This window comes from Palaemon carinicauda, chromosome 15 (genome assembly GCF_036898095.1).
Source record: "Palaemon carinicauda isolate YSFRI2023 chromosome 15, ASM3689809v2, whole genome shotgun sequence".
Taxonomy (NCBI): Eukaryota; Metazoa; Arthropoda; class Malacostraca; order Decapoda; family Palaemonidae; genus Palaemon; species Palaemon carinicauda.
Genome location: NC_090739.1, coordinates 295,717 through 300,716, shown reverse-complemented (window position 1 = coordinate 300,716; position 5,000 = coordinate 295,717).

Below are 5,000 nucleotides of genomic sequence, written 5' to 3'. Positions count from 1 at the left end.
AGAAGAAACCGAGTGCTATCATAATTTTTATTGATAATCCTATCTTAACGAAAAATGCACATGAAAATTTTTCACCTTAATACCTCCGCCAAGGAGGTATATGAAATAACCAGCCACCCGTTAAGATACTATCTCTAGAGAGTCATAGGGTGTTTTGATTGGCCATAAAGTACTACATCGGATCCTTTTCTCTGGTTACGGTTCATTTTCCCTTTGCCTACACATGCACAACGAATAGTCTGCCCTATTCTTTATATATTCTCCTCTGTCCTCATACACCTGACAGCACTGAGATAACCAAACAATTCTTCTTCACAAACGGGGTTACTGCACTGTAATTGTTCAGTGCCCACCTTCCTCTTGTTAAGGATAGAAGGGACTGTTTAACTATCGTAAACAGCTCTTCTAGGAGAAAGACGCTCCAAAGTCAAACCATTGTTCACTAGTCTTGGGTAGTCCCATAGCCTCTGTACCATGGTCTTCCACTTTCTGGGGTTAGAGTTCTCTTGCTTGAAGGTATATTCGGTAACACTATTCTATCTTATTTCTTTTCCTCTTGTTTTGTTAAAGTTTTTATAGTGTATATAGGAAATATTTATTTTAATGTCGGTACTCTTCTCAAAATATCTAATTTTTTCTTGTTTCCTTTCCTTCTTGGGCTATTTCCCTGTTGGAGCCCCCGGGCTTTTAGCATCCTGCTTCTCCAACTAGGGTTGTAGTTTAGCAAGTAATAATAATAATGATGATAATAATAATAATTATTATTATTATTATTAATATTATTATTATTATTCTAAATATGGTAATGCATGTATGCACAGTTTATATAGGTTAAGGAAGCCCACTTTATTTTTGTACTCCCAATTTTTATATATGTAAAAAGATAGCTTTAATTTTTTTGTATTCATGTTAAAAATAGATTTTTATGTATTGTACATGAAGTTAGCAACTTTTTTTCCTTTCCTACACTTAAAAAAAACCGTAATTTTAACCAGAAATATACTGTTATCAACCGTATTTCAGTAAAATACAGGCGACCGTAATTTTACCATACTTTGTTTATTATCTTTTACGGCCTGGTGGCCGTAATATCACTTATTTTCGTCAATATATCCATTTTTGAAACGGTAAATACCTGGTAACATTTATTCCAGTACTTTTACATTTTTTACAACAAAATTTTAACAGTGTACCTATCACACACACACACACACACACACACACACACACACACACACACACACACAAATTTCGACTCAAAAGTGATGGCAAGTTTAACTGACCCAAAAATCATGATAAAAAATCCCCAAAACGACCCAAAATTTCCCATTTCCACAAATATACATTCTTCTGATCCTGTAGGCTTTACTGATATAGAAATTACTCATTATACTTCAAAAGTGCAAACAAACTAATTACAACAATATAAAGGTTTACTCATCTTTGTTTCTTCTCCATAGAATTTTTTTCAGAATATCCCCATCAGACACCTAAAATCCCCAAATCTAGGGATAAATCCCCATATCTGGCAATACTGGACAGACAGCGAGGGAAAAGTTATAACGATTCGCCCGGGCAGATGTCGATGGCGAGTCATCTTTTTCACCTCTGTCGATTTGGGTCTTGTTAGATGTCGAAGAGTCTGTGGTAGAGGGGGGAGGGGTCGGTGGTAGAAAGGGGGGCGGGGGTAGAGGAATGGGGGGGGGGGAGGGGGGGGGGGGTTAATTTGGGGATAAGGGTGAACGGACAAGTTTCATCATTACGCGTTGGAAATCAGATGATGTATCGTCAGGTTACTGCAAGGTCTATAGACCAAGGGTTACTGCCACAACGCTCTCTACACACACACACACACACACACACACACACACTCAGGCCTTGTGTTAATATAGTTACTTCAGACACATACACTCTCAGAAACACACACACACACACACACACTCAGTCGTGGTGTTAATATGGTCTCAGTCCGTGTGTTAATATAGTTACTTCGCACACACACCCCATCTCAGAAATACACTTACACACACACTTAGTCCTTCTGTTAATATAGTTACTGCACACACAGACACACACACACACACTCTCTCTCTCTCTCTCTCTCTCTCTCTCTCTCTCTCTCTCTCAGAAACACACACACACTCAGTCCTGGAATTAATATAGTCTCAGTCCTTGTGTTCATATAGACACTTCACACACACACACATACTTAGAAACACACACACACACAGAAACTCACACTCAGTCCTTGTGTTAATATATTTACTTATGTCTATATTGGTAGAATAGTATCTATTACGTACACTGTTAAAAAATATACGGTAAAAAAATAAAATAAAAAATCCTGGAATCAATGTTGGCAGCCATTTACCGTTTAAAAAACGGATATATTGACGTTAACGAGTGATATTACGATCACCAACCCTTGAAAGATAATAACAAAGTAGGGTAAAATTACGGTCGCCTTCATTTTTACTGAAATACGGCTGAGATCAGTATATTTTTTACAGAGCATTTTTTATTAAAATTGCGGTTTTTTTTAGCAGTGTATGGTTATGTATAGTATATTTTTCTCCAGTTCTCTGTTTCATTAGGTGGTGGAAAACCCTTGAACTGCAGATAACTTTTATAACAATAACCCTTTTTCGAATATAAAAATCGGACTATGAGAAGTTCATACTTAAAAATCGGACTAATGTCATGCCTAAAATTTGGGCTATAAGAAGCTCATACTTAAAAATCGGACTATAAGGTCATGCCTAAAAATTGGGGGTATAAGAAGCTCATACCTAAAACTTGGACTATAAGAAACTCATACTTAAAACTCGGACTATAAGAAGCTCATACTTAAAAATCGGACTATAAAGTCATGCCTAAAATTTGGGCTATAAGAAGCTCATACTTAAACTCGGACTATAAGAAGCTCATGCTTAAAAATCGGACTATAAAGTCATGCCTAGAAACTGGGCTATAAGAAGTTCATACTTGAAACTGGGACTATAAGAAGTTCATACTTGAAAATCGGACTATAATGTCATGCCTAAAATTTGGGCTATAAGAAGTTCATACTTAAAACTGGGACTATAAGAAGCTCATACTTAAAAATCGACTTATAAGAAGCATATTGACTCCCTTTGGCCCCCCCCCCCCCTCCCCAACTTCAAAAAAAACAATTTCATTCTATTTGAATCATTCTAATATGAATCTAATCCAAGAAATTTTCCCCCAGCAATTTCTCGATATAACTTTTTTTTCTCATTGGCTGTCCTAATTCAACAATTAGTTTAGAAACTTACCTTTCTCCATTCTCTTTACCTGGCCTCAAAACACAGTTTATTCCACAGTTCACGTATTCCATAACCTTTTCAACAAATCACTGACGTAAGCTGTGCCCACATTTATCAACTTTAAATAGAAATCTTCACTTCCCTACACGATTTGATCTCTTAGCCTTCGTCATTTTTAACTTTCTTTATAGAAACCTTTTGGAAGAGTTCGTTTCATACCTCAATTTACCTTTGCTTATTACATTTACTCCCAAGTTCCTTCTTTTTTATAATTTGATTTAACTTCAAAACGTTATTTTAACTTAGAAAACTTAAAAAAGTACAGTAGATACTAAACACCATTAGATTTTCATTACAAAAAAAAAAAATCTGACTGAGATTTTCATGTTCCTAATTTATTTATTTATTTATTTATTTTTTTTTTTTTTTTTTTTACCTGAATCTGTCTTTCCTCAGACTTGTCTTTTCAATCCCTTGTTAATTATTAATTTCTGATCGATATCTACAGAATTACTCCTAAGCACATTCTGAACAATCTCCACTTCTTATATTAGCTTCTCCAAGTTTTACAACTGTAACGATTATTAGCCATATAGATAGGTAGATTGGTAGAAACAAGGTCTATAGACCTTGGATAGATAGATACATTTATGTGTTTATATGTGCACACATTCGCGCGCGCGTGCACACACACACACACACATATATATATATGTATATATATATATATATATATATATACTATCGCAAGGTAACCCTTTTATTGTTTTCTGTATTTTTGCTTATCTTCAGGGGAAAATATTTCAAGGAGCCAAAGATACAGAAAACTAGAAAAATTTTCTTTGAATTAATTGATGTTCAAAGTACGTTAGTACAAAAACACACAATAAATATATATCTCTATCTATCTATCTATCTATATATATATATATATATATATATATATATATAAATCCAATATTATTTTCTTCTCCTTTAGTTTTAGATGTCCATTCAATATCCCTTTAACCTTCATAGATAAGACACTACTAAAACAAAAATAGCATCGTTTTACTCAGCCTATAATGTTATATTTGCCTCCTCTTCCCCCCCACCAGCATTCACTCAAAAGCCTCATCTTCAGCACGTGCGCCATTGTCCTATTGTACACCATCACATGTACTTCTATTTTTGGGGCAGATTTTTATTCCTCGGGGGGTTTAAATCCCCTTCACTTAATTCTGCGCACTAAGGAAGATTTACCTGGATCTCTCCCCTTTTAAAAGGTGAAAGGCGTGTATATCCTACTGAAGTGAAAGAGTCATTTCAAAAGTTCTTTCTGTGTTGAACTACCTTTATTGACGCTGTCATTGTTGTCAGCATTTACCCTATAAGCGTACTGTGACTGGCGATCTGCCGGACTGGGGTTCGAGCCCCGCTCTATTTGTACTGTCATTAGTGCCTCATTTTGTCTAAGCGTATTGTGACTGGTCTATTGGAAACGTTCCTGCCTGGCAATCTGCCGGACTGGGGTTCAAGGCCCGCTTAAGCTCGATATTTTCTTGTAGTGTGAGGTTTAGGGAGCCTATAGGTCTGCCTGCTGAGTCATCATCAGCCATTTTCTAGCTCTTCTTGGTCCTAGCTTGGGTGGAGAGTGCGACTGGTCAGTCTCTAATGCATTGTCACTGTCCCTTGCCTCTACAATTCATAAGTAACCTTTAAATATATCCATAG